General features: G+C 44.1%; 1 long non-coding RNA gene across 1 annotated transcript; it reads right to left on the reverse strand.

Moving 5' to 3' along the window:
* Window positions 1-282: 282 nt before the first annotated feature.
* On the reverse strand, window positions 283-12,181 carry LOC148148740 (uncharacterized). The gene is made up of 3 exons (XR_015758558.1): window positions 12,138-12,181; window positions 3,920-3,961; window positions 283-321 (listed from the first exon to the last, which is right to left on the reverse strand). It is a non-coding gene; the product is annotated as an uncharacterized LOC148148740 (long non-coding RNA).
* Window positions 12,182-17,511: the final 5,330 nt, after the last annotated feature.

Below are 17,511 nucleotides of genomic sequence, written 5' to 3' on the forward strand. Positions count from 1 at the left end.
TGACCACTTGTTTCTCTACTCCTTCCTTTTCCTTCTCTCCTATCCTTCTGCTCCTTAACCCTTCCCCCCTCCTCACCTGGTCCTATTATCCCTTTATCTCCTCATTCTGCCTCACCTGGATACTGCACAGTTATGGCCATTCTACAGATTAGCTTTCACTATATATTAACTCAACTGCAGTTAAACTTTAAAGGTAAGAGACAAACAAATCAAAATAAGCCATTACAGATTCTGAAACAGACGTTTGGCTAAACCAACAACATTGTCCTGGATATTTACCTGGTGCTGCTTTGTTTGGCGTCTCTTTTACTGCAAAAATTTCTACATGGGCATAAGGAAAATATCTTAGTTAACAAAAACATCAGCTGTTAACTTAGTCTATTAGAAATCACAAACACTGGGCTAGGTATTTCCGAAATTCCGGAACAGGTGGAAATAATAGATCTGGAGACAGTGTGCTGCAAAGTGACAAGGGGATTGTGGAGTGGAGAATTATGATTTTCTTTCCACCATCACATTTTTACATGCGATGGTGCATGTGTGGGGGACGGAGTGGGGTGGTGGAGAGACAGGGACTGAGCTGTCATGTGTATGAAAGAGGTCGTACATTTTGGCGAATCTTGGTGGGCATCCTTGTGGGTGGGGTGGTGGACTCCTGTCCTTCCACAAGATCTACCACCTTATCACACCTCACAGCTGCTTCCTCAATGAAATTCAAAAAGAATATCAGATGTTCTCTTATACTATGCAATGTTCAGTAACATTGATTTTTAAAATTTGTTTGTGGTATTTGGGTGATATTGGCTGGGTCAGCAATTATGGCCCTTTCTTAGTTTACTGTGAGAGGATGGTGACAAGTAAGCTTCCAGAACTGCCGTAATTAATGCAGTGTAGATACACCAAGAAGGCTGATTTGAAAAGGAGCTGCAGGATGTAGACAGTAAAGATGACAATTACAGTTCCAAGTCAGAACAATGTGTGACTCAGTAGGAAAATTGGAGGTGATGTCAATCCCAAGTATCTGCCCACTTTGTTGTTTCAGATGGTACGGCTACAGGTTTGGAAAGTGCTGCTGCCACTATAGATTGGGGATGGATTGAATGAATGATAAAGATCCTAGAATTAATGCCAGGTAAAAGTGAGGACTGCAGATGCTGGAGGTTCGAGTCGAGAGCGTAGTGTTGGAAAAGCACAGCAGGTTAGGCAGCATCCGAGGAGCAGGAGAGTCGGCTCTACTGTTTCTTGGATGCTGCCTAACTAGATTGGGTGCCAGTTCAGTTGGCTACTTTGTGAGGGATGCAGTCAAAATTCTTGAATATTGTGGGATCTGCACTCATTTGTGGGCGGCACAGTGGCGCAGTGGTTAGCACTGCTGCCTCACAGCGCCAGAGACCCGGGTTCAATTCCTGACTCAGGTGACTGACTGTGTGGAGTTTGCACATTCTCCCCGTGTCTGCGTGGGTTTCCTCCGGGTGCTCCAGTTTCCTCCCACAGTCACAAAGATGTGCGGGTCAGGTGAATTGGCCATGCTAAATTGCCCGTAGTGTTAGGTTAAAGGGGTAAATGTAGGGGTATGGGTGGGTTGCACTTCGGCAGGTCGGTGTGGACTTGTTGGGCCGTAGGGCCTGTTTCCACACTGTAAGTAATCTAATCTAATCATTCCAGGCAAATGGGGCGTATTCCATCACAATTTGAATTTGTGTCTTGTACAGTGTGGACAGGCTTTGTTGATTTAGGAGCTGGTGGGGGTTACTCATTGCAGGATCCCTACCCTCTGATCCAGCTTAAAGTTCTGTCTCCTTTGGCATTGATCTTCAAATCATCATTGTCTACAGGAATAGTGCCTGAGGACTGGAGGATAGCAAATGTGGTTCCCTTGTTCAAAAAGGGTAGTAGAGACAACCCTGGTAATTACAGACCAGTGAGTCTCACTTCAGTTGTTGGTAAAGTGTTGAAAAAGGTTATAAGAGATAGGATTTATAACCATCTAGAAAAGAATAATCTGATCAGGGACAGTCAGCACGGTTTTGTGAAGGGTAGGTCGTGCCTAACGAATCTTATTGAGTTTTTTGACAAAGTGACAAAACAGGTAGATGAGAGTAAACCAATTGATGTGGTGTATATGGATTTCAGCAAGGCGTTCGATAAGGTTCCCCAGAGTAGGCTATTATACAAAATGCGGAGGAATGGGATTGTGGGAGACATAGCAGTTTGGATCAGTAATTGGCTTGCTGAAAGAAAACAGAGGGTTGTAGTTGATGGAACATGTTCATCTTAGTGTCCAGTTACTAGCGGCGTACCGCAAGGGTCAGTGATGAGCCCACTGCTGTTCGTCATTTTTATGAATGACCTGGATGAGGGCTTAGAAGGGTGGGTTAGTAAATTTGCGGTCAACACTAAGGTTGGTGGAGTTATGGATAGTGACGAAGGATGTAGTAGTTTGCAGAGAGACATAGATAGGATGCAGAGCTGGGCTGAGAGGTGGCAAATAGAGTTTAATTTGGACAAGTGTGAGGTAATACAGTTTCGCCGGAGTAATCGGAATGCAAAGTACTGGGCTAATGGTAAGATTCTTGGGAGTGCAGATGAGCAGAGAGATCTTGGTGTCTATGGACACAGATCCCTGAAAGTTGCCACCCAGATTGACAGGGTTGTTAAGAAGGTGTACAGTGTTTTGGCCTTTATTAATAGAGGGATTGAGTTCTGGAACCAGGAGGTTATGCTACAGCTGTACAAAGCTCTGGTAAAGCCAAACTTGGAGTATTGTGTACAGTTCTGGTCACCGCATTATAAGAAGGATGTGGAAGCTTTGGAAAGGGTGCAGAGGAGATTTACTAGGATGTTGCCTGGTATGGAAAGAATGTCTTATGAGGAAAGACTGAGGGCCTTGAGGCTGTTCTCGTTCGAGAGGAGAAGGTTGAGAGGTGACTTAATAGAGACATACAAGATAATCAGAGGGTTCGATAGAGTGGACAGGGAGAGCCTTTTTCCAAGTATGGGGACGGCAAACACGAGGGGACACAACTTTAAAGTGAGGGGAGATAGGTATAAGACAGATGTCAGCAGTAGTTTCTTTACTCAGAGAGTAGTAAGGGTATGGAATGCTTTGCCTGCATCAGTAGTAGATTCGCTAAGTTTAAGTGCATTTAAGTCGTCATTGGACAAGCATATGGACGCACATGGAATAGTGTAGGTGGGATGGGCTTCAGATTAGTATGACAGGGCGGCGCAACATCGAGGGCCGAAGGGCCTATACTGCGCTGTAATGTTCTATGTTCTATGTTCTATTCGTGTTACAGTGAATGTTGTATTTCCCAGCAGAGAGGGATACTGCCTCTCCATCCAGATGACGAAAGCTGATCTCAAAAATATCTCCTCAAAATTCCTAACATTAAGCCTTTACAGAAACTGTATCCCCAATCATACTGTCCCATTCAAATTCCAGCAAAGTAACCAGACAATTGACCTTGTTGGAACCAAATGATTCCCAGGCTGCAGAAATTCCAAACCGTGAAATCAGGAATACTTCCCTCATCAGCACCTCCCTATTACACAAGAAATCAGGATACGAGAAACTATTTCATGCAGCGAAGCAAGGGACATACAAACTTCCTGCTGAACCATCTATCACCCCACGCTCTGCACATTTCCCCCTCACCACTTCCATACCCAGTGACCCATCCCACTGCCCATCCTCTTGCCCATTTAACTTTCCATCTGGACCCAATGATCACTTCACAATTTTATCCTGCCTCACCTGGAGACTGTGCAGTCACTGCCGCTCTGCAACTTATTTTTCATTCTGTCTTCACGTAGTTGTCGTCAAACATTAATTGTTTTCAATAACGTATCGAAACAAGTCAGTACACTTCCTAAATATCAAGTGAATAAAATGATTAACTTTTTCTTGGGTGTTTACCTGGTCCTGGATTATCTGCTGGCTTTTGTATCTTAATCAATTCTGTAAGGGCATAAGAAAAACATCTTGGTGAACAATGTCATCTATGATCATGATAATCTATGACAAAATGCAAACTTACTGACTGCAGTTATTAGGGATCAGGGATAGGCACAGGTAGTGAGTAGTGTTTTATTGGGAAATGGGGGTTGGAGTTGTAAAATGGTTGGGTGGGTGGTTTAGCAAATACGTTTAAACATTTGGAAGTGGACAGGCAATGGGTTATATTTAATGAAGGATAACATATTCCTGAACAAACATACATTCTTCTACCACACACAAATACAGCAGGAAATGTGAATCCACCCTGGCTAACAAAAGAAGTGAAAGTAAAATGAAGAACTGCGGATGCCTGCAGATCTGAAAAAACCCCAGAAATTGCTGAAGAAACTCGGCAGGTCAGGCAGCACCTGTGGATAAAAAGCAATGGTTTGAGTCTGATGAAGTGTGACTGCACGTGAAGTGTTAACTCTGCTTTCTTTCTAGACCTGTTGCCAGACCTGCAGAGAATCTCCAACAAAGTCTGTTTCTGATCATGAAGTTAAAGACAAGATTAATCATTGGATACCACCATTACACGTCGGGACATCTCCCACCATATACATGGCAGGTACTCATGTGACTCAGCCAACATTGTCTATATTATACGTGGCAGGGAAGGATGCCCTGAGGCATGGTACATTGGGGAAACCGAGCAAAGGCTACGGCAACGGACGAATGTGCACCGTACAACAATCAACAGACAGGAATGTTCCCTCCCAGTTGGGGAACATTTCAGCGGTCCAAGACATTCGACTTTGGACCTTCAGGTGACCATCCTCCAGGGCGGACTTCGGGACAGGCAGCCGCGAAAAGTGGCCAAGCAGAGGCTGACAGCTAAGTTCCATACCCATAGAGAGGGCCTCAAACGGGACCTAGGGTTCATGTCACACTACAGGTGACCACCATTGCACTATACACACACACACAGACACATACACTCCTATACATACACACAGTCACACACACCTTTACAGACACACATACTCTCACACTCACACAGGCATCCTCTCACAGACTTAGACCACTCTACACTTATGCACACACATATACAATCTCTCTCACACACTCACAACCCCAACCCAGACACATGTACAAGACAATTTTCTGATTCAGTATGTGGATGTATCTACAAGAGAAGGTGCAAAATTTGACCTACTCTTGGTAAATATGGCAGGGCAGGTGACTGAGGTGTCAGTGGGGGAACACTTTGGGGCGAGCGACTACAATTCTATTCGTTTTAAAATAATGATGGAAAAGGATAGACCAGATCTAAAAGTTGAAGTTCTAAGTTGGAGAAAGGCCAATTTTGACGGTATTAGGCAAGAACTTTTGAAAGCTGATTGGAGGCAGATGTTTGCAGGTAAAGGGATGGATGGAAAATGGGAAGCCTTCAGAAATGAGATAACAAGAATCCAGAGAAAGTATATTCCTGTCAGGGTGAACGGGAAGGCTGATAGGTATAGGGAATGATTGATGACTAAAGAAATTGAGGGTTTGGTTCAGAAAAAGAAGGAAGCATATGTCAAGTATAGACAGGATAGATCGAGTGAATCCTTAGAAGAGTATAAAGGAAGTAGGAGTATACTTAAGAGAGAAATCAGGAGGGCAAAATGGGGACATGAGATAGCTTTGGCAAATAGAATTAAGGAGAATCCAAGGGGGTTTTACAAATATATTAAGGACAAAAGGGTAACTCGGGAGAGAATAGGGCCCCTCAAAGATCAGCAAGGTGGCCTTTGTGTGGAGCCACAAAATGGGGGAGATACTAAATGTATATTTTGCATCAGTATTTACAGTGGAAAAGGATATGGAAAATATTGACTGTAGGGAAATAGATGGTGACATCTTGCAAAATGTCCAGATTACAGAGGAGGAAGTGCTGGCTATCTTGAAATGGTTAAAAGTGGATAAATCCCCAGGACCTGATCAGGTGCACCCGAGAACTCTGTGGGAAGCTAGAGAAGTGATTGCTGGGCCTCTTGCTGAGATATTTGTATCATCAATAGTCAAGGGTGAGGTGCCGGAAGACTGGAGGTTGGTAAATGTGGTGCCACTGTTTAAGAAGGGTTTAAGAAGACAAGCTAGGGAACTATAGATCAGCGAGCCTGACATCGGTGGTGGGCAAGTTGTTGGAGGGAATCCTGAGGGACAGGATGTACATGTATTTGGAAAGGCAAGGACTGATAAGGGATCGTTAACATGACTTTGTGCATAGGAAATCATGTCTCACAAACTTGATTGAATTTTTTGAAGAAGTAACAAAGAGGATTGATGAGGGCAGAGCAGTAGATGTGATCTATATGGACCTCAGTAAGGCATTCGACAAGGTTCCCCACGGGAGACTGATTAGCAAGGTTATATCTCATAGAATACAGGGAGAACTAGCCATTTGGATACAGAACTGGCTCAAAGGTAGAAGACAGAGGATGGTGGTGGGGGGTTGTTTTTCAGACTGGAGGTCTGTGACCGGTGGAGTGCCACAAGGATCGATGCTGGGTCCTCTACTTTTTGACATTTACATAAATGATTTGGATGTGAGCATAAGAGGTACAGTTAGTAAGTTTGCAGACGACACCAAAAGTGGAGGTGTAGTGGACAGCGAAGGGGGTTAACTCAGATTACAACAGGATCTGGACCAGATGGGCCAATGTGCTGAGCTGAAAATGTGTTGCTGCAAAAGCGCAGCAGGTCAGGCGGCATCCAGGGAACAGGAGATTCGACATTTCGGGCATAAACCCTTCTTCAGGAATGAGGAAAGTTTGTCCAGCAGGCTAAGATAAAAGGTAGGGAGGAAGGACTTGGGGGAGGGTCGTCGGAAATGTGATAGGTGGGAAGAGGTCAAGGTGAGGGTGATAGGTCAGACTGGGGTGGGGGCGGAGAGGTCAGGAAGAAGATTGCAGGTTAGGAAGGTGGTGCTGAGTTCGATGGATTTGACTGAGACAAGGTGGGGGGAGGGGAAATGAGGAAATTGGTGAAATCCGAGTTCATCCCTTGTGGTTGGAGGGTTCCTAGGCGGAAGATGAGGCGCTCTTCCTCCAACCGTCGTGTTGTTGTGGTCTGGCGATGGAGGAGTCCAAAGACCTGCATATCCTTGGTGGAGTGGGAGGGGGAGTTGAAATGTTGAGCCACAGGGTGGTTGTGTTGGTTGGTCCAGGTGTCCCAGAGGTGTTCTCTGAAATGCTCCGCAAGTAGGCGGCCTGACTCCCCAATATAGAGGAGGCCACATCGGGTGCAGAGGATGCAATAGATGATGTGTGTGGAGGTGCAGGTGAATCTGTGGTGCAGATGGAAGTTTCCTTTGGGGCCTTGGAGGGAGGTGAGGGGGGAGGTGTGGGCGCAAGTCTTGCACCTCCTGCGGTTGCAGGGGAAGGTGCCGGGAGTGGAGGTTGGGTTGGTGGGGGTGTGGATCTAACGAGGGAGTCACGGAGGGAGTGGTCTTTTCGGAACGCTGATAGGGGAGGGGAGGGAAATATATCCCTGGTGGTGGGGTCCGTTTGGAGGTGGCAGAAATGACGGCGGATGATGCGCTGTACATGGAGATTGGTGGGGTGGTAGGTGAGGACCAGTGGGGTTCTGTCCTGGTGGCGGTTAGAGGAGCGGGGCTCAAGGGTGGAGGAGCGGGAAGTGGAAGAGATGTGGTGGAGGGCATCGTCGACCACGTCGGGGGGGGGGGGGGGGGGGAAAGTGTGGTCCTTGAGGAAGGAGGCCATCTGGGTTGTACGTTTTTGGAACTGGTCCTCCTGGGAGCAGAGAATGTGCTGAGAAGTGGCAGATGGAGTTTAATTCAGATAAATGCGAGGTGCTGCATTTTGGGAAAGCAAATCTTAGCAGGACTTTTACACTTAATGGTAAGGTCCTAGGGTGTGTTGCTGAACAAAGAGACCTTGGTGTGCAGGTTCATAGCTCCTTGACAGTGGACTCGCAGGTAGATAGGATAGTGAAGAAGGTGTTTGGCATGCTTTCCTTTATTGGTCAGAGTATTGAGTACAGGAGTTGGGAGGTCATGTTGCGGCTGTACAGGACATTGGTTAGGCCACTGTTGGAATATTGCGTGCAATTCTGGTCTCCTTCCTATTGGAAAGATGTTATGAAACTTGAAAGGGTTCAGAAAAGCTTTACTAGGATGTTGCCAGGGTTGGAGGATCTGAGCTACAGGGAGAGTCTGAACAGGCTGGGGCTGTTTTCCCTGGAGCATCGGAGGCTGAGGGGTGATGTTATAGAGGTTTACAAAATTATGAGGGACATGGATAGGATAAATAGGCAAAGTCTTTTCCCTGGGGTCAGAAAGTCCAGAACTAGAGGGCATAGGTTTAGGGTGAGAGGGGAAAGATATAAAAGAGACCTAAGGGGCAACTTTTTCATGCAGAGGGTGGTACGTGTATGGAATGAGCTCCCAGAGGATGTGGTGGAGGCTAGTACAATTGCAACATTTAAGAGGCATTTGGATGGGTATATGCATAGGAAGGGTTTGGAGGGATATGGGCCGGGTGCTGGCAGGTGGGACTAGATTGGGTTGGGCTATCTGGTCGGCATGGACGGGTTGGACCGAAGGGTCTGTTTCCATGCTGTACATCTCTATGACTCTATGACACACATACACTCACACACTTACACCCCCTCACAGACTTAAGACAGGCTACACTCACTACACACACATATACACTCTCTCTCACACTCACAACCCCAACCCAGACAGACACACACACAAACTGACACAAAGACCCACATGCACATGTATTTTGTGGAGTGAATTTGTACTTGCAGAGTTACATTGTACTTTGCTCAAAAACTGCATGAATTCATATAAAACTCTGTTATCTCACTTTTTAGATTAGAATTGATCTAAACATCATGGCATAGACAGAGAACACAGGGGGCTAACACCTTTAACATATTGGCTAGCTAACACCAATTGTTACAGCTAACCTGAGAATACAACTTTTTTAAAAAGACTTTGTGATTTACACATGAAAGAAGTGAAACTGTTTGGTATTCGAACAGATGAAAGACTCAACAGACAATCAAGGTATTTTTCAATGCATAATTTCAGTTACATCACACTAAATATTTGCAATAAATTCTGAGCCTTACAATTGTGTCCTCCACAATCACCTGATGAAGGAGCGGTGCTCCAAAAACTAGTGAGCTACCAATTAAACCTGTTGGACTGTAGCCTGGTGTTGCCTGATTTTAAACTTTGTACGTCCCAGTCCAACACCAGCATCTCCAAATCGTTTAACAAAGAAAGTTGATAAGAGGGTTTCCTGAAAATAAATTCGGTAAATGCAAAATTGGGAACAATTTCAAAACAGTAATGCACAAAGGCACTTGTGAAAATTAGGAATTAGTATTAATTCCTGAGATGGATCTTGAAAAATTATGTGGATTTAAGGCTGATTGATTCATTTCCAGTGTGTCAAAGAATGTGGTTTTGGAATTAGTGGTTATTTTGAAAGTTCCATGGATTCTGTAAAGGTTCCCTCAGATTCAGATATAACAGGATTTTCTTTTTCTTCCACTTTCAGAATTTCAGCATGTCTGGCGAGGCGAACATTTATTTCCCGTGCCTAATTGTCCAGCGGGCAGTTTAAGGTAAACCACATTGCTGTGGGTCTGGAGTCACATGTCAGCCAGACCAGGTAAGGATGGTAGTTTCTTTTCCTAAAGGACATTAGCAAAGGACATATGTGGTTTTTCCAACAATCAACAATGGTTTTATGGTCATGATTAATTCCAGATTCTTTATTGAATTCAAATTTCACCATTTGCCACAGCAGCGTTTGCCAAGAAAACTAGTTGAGTTTTTGGATGATGAATGTGGCAATAATACCACTAGTAATTCCATGGTTAGAGAAGCAAGTGTCAGAGAAAAGGGAAACCATTAAGCCGTAGTCCTTTAATATCAGCATAGGGATGACACAGTTGCTCAGTAGTTAGTTCTTCTGCCTCACACCACCAGGGACTTGGGTTTGATTCAAACTTTGGGTGACTGCCTGTTTCGAGTTTGCACATTCTCCCCATGTCTGTGTGGGTATCCTCCCACAATCCAGAGAAGTGCAGGTGAGATGGATTGGCAAGACTTAATTTGTCTATAGTATACAAGCTGGGTGGATTAGCCATGGGGAATGCTGGGTTACTGGGATAGGCTAAGGGTGTGGGTCTGAGTTAAATGCTCTTCAATGGGTCGGTTTGGACTTGATGGGCCAAATGGCCTGCTTCCACACTTTCAGGGTTTGATAACTGAGCAAGACAAAAAGTGTTATAAATGATGATAAACTATGTCATAGCTAGACACTTGCAAAGTAACAGTATGATTGTGAAGTGTCAACATGGATTTATGACAGGGAAACTATGTTTGACAACCTGTTTTGAGTATTTTACTTGAAGGATTGTTAAATTCCAATATGTGAATATTCCAAATACTTTTGTAAGGGTCACACTTAGGTATGTCAACTAAATTCGAGCATATCAGATTTGGGTTACTTTACTAGTTTAAATAGAAAAGGTAGAAATCAAAGGTAAAGCAAGGATTATATTCATGATGGCAAACTGTCATTAGTGCGGTACCATAATGATCAGTCATACAATCACAATTGTTCAAACTTTTTTAAAAGAATCATTGTGCCATGTTGGTTCAAATGGCATTTATTTCCTATCCTTAATTGCTTTGGAGAAGCAGGTGGTGAGTTACTTTGTGAATTTCTTGAATAGCTGCAGTTCTTGGGATGTAGGGGTACCACAATGATGTTAGGAACAGAGTTCCAGGATTTTGACCCACCAACAGTGAAGGAGTGATGATGTAATTCTGAGTGTAAGATGATGTGTGACTTGAAAGGGAATTTGCAGGCAGTGATAATGCCAAGCATCTGTGCCTGTGTTCTCCAAGGTGGCAGAGTTTGTGGGTGTGGAAGGCGCAGTTGAAGAAAAGTGAATTTGTGAGTTAGTGCAGGCACCTTGTAAATGGTGCACTCCGCTGCTCCTTTGCGTCGGTGGTCAAGGCAGGGAGTGTTAAAGGTTGTAGATGGACTGCGAACCAAGTGGATTGCTTTGTCCTGGATGGTGTTGAGCTTCTTGAATGCTGTTAGAGCTGCCTTTATCAGACAAGTGGAGAGCATCTTATCACACATCTTGTGTCCAGTGTTTGCGGATCAAGCATTGGGGAATGGGATGTGAGTTACTTATTCCTAAATTCTTAGCATCTAATTTATTCTTTTTGCCACTCTAAGGCATCCCCAGTGCAGTTTCAGGTCAATAGTAACCCCTGAGATGTTGATAGTGTGGGATTTAGCAATGCTAATTAATGACTGTTAACATCAAGGGTTGATGGTTAGATTTTCTCTGGATGAAAATGTCCATTATTGGGCACTCATGTGGCACAAATGTCACTTGTCACCTATCCTCAATTACTGCCTGACCTGCTGGGCTTTTCCAGCAACACACCCTTGACTGATCTCCAGCATCTGCAGTCCTCACTTTCACCTACTTACTAGCCCATGCCAGGATATTGTTCTGGTCTTGCTACATTAGGAAATGGACTATTTTGGAGTTGTGAATACTTCGGAAGATTGTATCGTCATCAGTGAGGATCCCCAAGTCTGACCTTATGATGGAGGGAATGTTATTGATAAAACAGTTGAAGATGGCTGGGCTTATGACACTACCGTAATTATTTCCTAGGGCTTAGATGATCAAGTCTACAATTGTGATTTTGATGTGCAAACTAAATGCATTATTTCTGCAACTGCTGATGACATAGGACTGCACAAGGAACGTAGAGGATGCAACAAAGCTTCAGGGGGCTTGGACCGCTGAACCAAACTAATCCCCACTCCAAATATTGTGTTTCTCTTTCTTCAACCATAGTCTTTCTACTACTTCTTCCTTCTTCTTCTCTCCTATCCTTCTGCTCCTTAACCCTTCCCCCCTCCTCACCTGGTCCTATTATTCCTTCACCTCCTCATTCCACCTCACCTGGTTACTGCACACGTACTGCCATTCTGCAGATTAGCAGATTTACTATGTATTAACTCAACTGCAGTTAAACATTAAAGGTAAGAGACAAACAAATTAAAGTAAGCCATTACAGATTCTGAAACAGAGGTTTGGCTAAACCAACAACATTGTCCTGGATATTTACCTGGTGCTGCTTTGTTTGGCGTCTCTTTTACTGCAAAAATTTCTACATGGGCATAAGGAAAATATCTTAGTTAACAAAAACATCAGCTGTTAACTTAGTCCTTTAGAAATCACAAACACTGGGCTAGGTATTTCCGAAATTCCGGAACTGGTGGAAATAAGAGATCTGGAGACAGTGCGCTGCAAAGTGATAAGGGGATTGCGGAGTGGAGAATTATGATTTTCTTTCCACCATCACATTTTCACGTGCAATGGTGCATGTGTGGGGGACAGAGTTGGGTGGTGGAGAGACAGGGACTGAGCTGTCATGTCTATGAAAGAGGTCATACATTTTGGCGAATCTTGGTGGGCATCCTTGTGGGTGGGGTGGTGGACTCCTGTCCTTCCACAAGATCTACCACCTTATCACACCTCACAGCTGCTTCCTCAATGAAATTCAAAAAGAATATCAGATGTTCTCTTATACTATGCAATGTTCAGTAACATTGATTTTTAAAATTTGTTTGTGGTATTTGGGTGATATTGGCTGGGTCAGCAATTATGGCCCTTTCTTAGTTTACTGTGAGAGGATGGTGACAAGTAAGCTTCCAGACCTGCCGTAATTAATGCAGTATAGATACACCAAGAAGGCTGATTTGAAAAGGAGCTGCAGGATGTAGACAGTAAAGATGACAATTACAGTTCCAAGTCAGAACAATGTGTGACTCAGTAGGAAACTTGGAGGTGATGTCAATCCCAAGTATCTGCCCACTTTGTTGTTTCAGATGGTACGGCTACAGGTTTGGAAAGTGCTGCTGCCACTATATGTTGGGGATGGATTGAATGAATGATAAAGATCCTAGAACTGATGCCAGGTAAAAGTGAGGACTGCAGATGCTGGAGGTTCGAGTCGAGAGCGTAGTGTTGGAAAAGCACAGCAGGTTAGGCAGCATCCGAGGAGCAGGAGAGTCGGCTCTATTGTTCCTTGGATGCTGCCTGACTAGATTGGGTGCCAGTTCAGTTGGCTACTTTGTGAGGGATGCAGTCAAAATTCTTGAATATTGTGGGATCTGCACTCATTCCAGGCAAATGGGGCGTATTCCATCACAATTTGAATTTGTGCCTTGTACAGTGTGGACAGGCTTTGTTGATTTAGGAGCTGGTGGGGGTTACTCATTGCAGGATCCCTACCCTCTGATCCAGCTTAAAGTTCTGTCTCCTTTGGCATTGATCTTCAAATCATCATTGTCTACAGGAATAGTGCCTGAGGACTGGAGGATAGCAAATGTGGTTCCCTTGTTCAAAAAGGGTAGTAGAGACGACCCTGGTAATTACAGACCAGTGAGTCTCACTTCAGTTGTTGGTAAAGTGTTGAAAAAGGTTATAAGAGATAGGATTTATAACCATCTAGAAAAGAATAATCTGATCAGGGACAGTCAGCACGGTTTTGTGAAGGGTAGGTCGTGCCTAATGAATCTTATTGAGTTTTTTGACAAAGTGACAAAACAGGTAGATGAGAGTAAACCAATTGATTTGGTGTATATGGATTTCAGCAAGGCGTTCGATAAGGTTCCCCACAGTAGGCTATTATACAAAATGTGGAGGAATGGGATTGTGGGAGACATAGCAGTTTGGATCAGTAATTGGCTTGCTGAAAGAAAACAGAGGTTGTAGTTGATGGAACATGTTCATCTTGGTGTCCAGTTACTAGCGGCGTACCGCAAGGGTCAGTGTTGGGCCCACTGCTGTTCGTCATTTTTATGAATGACCTGGATGAGGGCTTAGAAGGGTAGGTTAGTAAATTTGCGGTCAACACTAAGGTTGGTGGAGTTATGGATAGTGACGAAGGATGTAGTAGTTTGCAGAGAGACATAGATAGAATGCAGAGCTGGGTTGAGAGGTGGCAAATGGAGTTTAATTTGGACAAGTGTGAGGTAATACACTTTGGCCGGAGTAATCGGAATGCAAAGTACTGGGCTAATGGTAAGATTCTTGGGAGTGCAGATGAGCAGAGAGATCTTGGTGTCTATGTACACAGATCCCTGAAAGTTGCCACCCAGATTGACAGGGTTGTTAAGAAGGCATACAGTGTTTTGGCCTTTATTAATAAAGGGATTGAGTTCTGGAACCAGGAGGTTATGCTACAGCTGTACAAAGCTCTGGTACTGCCAAACTTGGAGTATTGTGTACAGTTCTGGTCACCGCATTATAAGAAGGATGTGGAAGCTTTGGAAAGGGTGCAGAGGAGATTTACTAGGATGTTGCCTGGTATGGAAAGAATGTCTTATGAGGAAAGACTAAGGGCCTTGAGGCTGTTCTCGTTCGAGAGAAGAAGGTTGAGAGGTGACTTAATAGAGACATACAAGATAATCAGAGGGTTCGATCGAGTGGACAGGGAGAGCCTTTTTCCAAGTATGGAGACGGCAAACACGAGGGGACACAACTTTAAAGTGAGGGGAGATAGGTATAAGACAGATGTCAGCAGTAGTTTCTTTACTCAGAGAGTAGTAAGGGTATGGAATGCTTTGCCTGCATCAGTAGTAGATTCGCCAAGTTTAAGTGCATTTAAGTCGTCATTGGACAAGCGTATGGACGCACATGGAATAGTGTAGGTGGGATGGGCTTCAGATTAGTATGACCGGGCGGCGCAACATCGAGGGCCGAAGGGCCTATACTGCGCTGAAATGTTCTATGTTCTATGTTCTATTCCTGTTACAGTGAATGTTGTATTTCCCAGCAGAGAGGAATACTGCCTCTCCATCCAGATGACGAAAGCTGATCTCAAAAATATCTCCTCAAAATTCCTAACATTAAGCCTTTACAGAAACTGTATCCCCAATCATACTGTCCCATTCAAATTCCAGCAAAGTAACCAGACAATTGACCTTGTTGGAATCAAATGATTCCCAGGCTGCAGAAATTCCAAACCATGAAATCAGGAATACTTCCCTCATCAGCACCTCCCTATTACACAAGAAATCAGGATACAAGAAACTATTTCATGCAGCGAAGCAAGGGACATACAAACTTCCTACTGAACCATCTATCACCCCACGCTCTGCACATTTCCCCCTCACCACTTCCATACCCAGTGATCCATCCCACTGCCCATCCTCTTGCCCATTTAACTTTCCATCTGGACCCAATGATCACTTCACAATTTTATCCTGCCTCACCTGGAGACTGTGCAGTCACTGCCGCTCTGCAACTTATTTTTCATTCTGTCTTAACGTAGTTGTCGTCAAACATTCATTGTTTTTAATAACGTATTGAAACAAGTCAGTACACATTCCTAAATATCAAGTGAATAAAATGATTAACTTTTTCTTGGGTGTTTACCTGGTCCTGGATTATCTGCTGGCTTTTGTATCTTAATCAATTCTGTATGGGCATAAGAAAAACATCTTGGTGAACAATGTCATCTATGATCATGATAATCTATGACAAAATGCAAACTTACTGACTGCAGTTATTAGGGATCAGGGACAGGCACAGGTAGTGGGTACTGCTTTATTGGGAAATGGGGGTTGGAGTTGTAAAATGGTTGGGTGGGTGGTTTAGCAAATACGTTTAAACATTTGGAAGTGGACAGGCAATGGGTTATATTTAATGAAGGATAACATATTCCTGAACAAACATACATTCTTCTACCACACACAAATACAACAGGAAATGTGAATCAACCCTGGCTAACAAAAGAAGTGAAAGTAAAATGAAGAACTGCAGATGCCTGCAGATCTGAAAAAAACCCAGAAATTGCTGAAGAAACTCGGCAGGTCAGGCAGCATCTGTGGATAAAAAGCAATGGTTTGAGTCTGATGAAGTGTGACTGCACGTGAAGTGTTAACTCTGCTTTCTTTCTAGACCTGTTGCCAGACCTGCAGAGAATCTCCAACAAAGTCTGTTTCTGATCATGAAGTTAAAGACAAGATTAATCAATGGATACCACCATTACACGTCGGGACATCTCCCACCATGTACATGGCAGGTACTCATGTGACTCAGCCAACATTGTCTATCTTATACGTGGCAGGGAAGGATGCCCTGAGGCATGGTACATTGGGGAAACCGAGCAAAGGCTACGGCAAAGGACGAATGCACACTGTACACCAATCAACAGACAGGAATGTTCCCTCCCAGTTGGGGAACATTTCAGCGGTCCAAGACATTCGACTTTGGACCTTCAGGTGACCATCCTCCAGGGCGGACTTCGGGACAGGCAGCCGCGAAAAGTGGCCAAGCAGAGGCTGACAGCTAAGTTCCATACCCATAGGGAGGGCCTCAAACGGGACCTAGGGTTCATGTCACACTACAGGTGACCACCATTGCACGAAACACACACACACAGACACACACACACACACACACAGACACACACACTCTTATACATACACAGTCACACACACCTTTACAGACACACATACTCTCACACTCACACAGGCATCCTCTCACAGACTTAGACCACTCTACACTTATGCACACACATATACAATCTCTCTCACACACTCACAACCCCAACCCAGACACATGTACAAGACAATTTTCTGATTCAGTATGTGGATGTATCTACAAGAGAAGGTGCAAAATCTGACCTACTCTTGGTAAATATGGCAGGGCAGGTGACTGAGGTGTCAGTGGGGGAGCACTTTGGGGTGAGCGACTACAATTCTATTCGTTTTAAAATAATGATGGAAAAGGATAGACCAGGTCTAAAAGTTGAAGTTCTAAGTTGGAGAAAGGCCAATTTTGACGGTATTAGGCAAGAACTTTTGAAAGCTGATTGGAGGCAGATGTTTGCAGGTAAAGGGATGGTTGGAAAATGGGAAGCCTTCAGAAATGAGATAACAAGAATCCAGAGAAAGTATATTCCTGTCAGGGTGAAAGGGAAGGCTGGTAGGTATAAGAAATGATTGATGACTAAAGAAATTGAGGGTTTGGTTAAGAAAAAGAAGGAAGCATATGTCAAGTATAGACAGGATAGATCGAGTGAATCCTTAGAAGAGTAGAAAGGAAGTAGGAGTACACTTATGAGAGAAATCAGGAGGGCAAAATGGGGACATGAGATAGCTTTGGCAAATAGAATTAAGGAGAATCCAAAGGGGTTTTACAAATATATTAAGGACAAAAGGGTAACTAGGGAGAGAATAGGGCCCCTCAAAGATCAGCAAGGTGGCCTTTGTGTAGAGCCACAAAATGGGGGAGATACTAAATGTATATTTTGCATCAGTATTTACAGTGGAAAAGGATATGGAAAATATTGACTGTAGGGAAATAGATGGTGACATCTTGCAAAATGTCCAGATTACAGAGGAGGAAGTGCTGGCTGTCTTGAAATGGTTAAAAGTGGATAAATCCCCAGGACCTGATCAGGTGCACCCGAGAACTCTGTGGGAAGC

This window comes from Chiloscyllium plagiosum, unplaced genomic scaffold (assembly GCF_037043375.1).
Source record: "Chiloscyllium plagiosum isolate Xiang-an unplaced genomic scaffold, Cpla_swu_hap1 HiC_scaffold_11, whole genome shotgun sequence".
Classification (NCBI taxonomy): Eukaryota; Metazoa; Chordata; class Chondrichthyes; order Orectolobiformes; family Hemiscylliidae; genus Chiloscyllium; species Chiloscyllium plagiosum.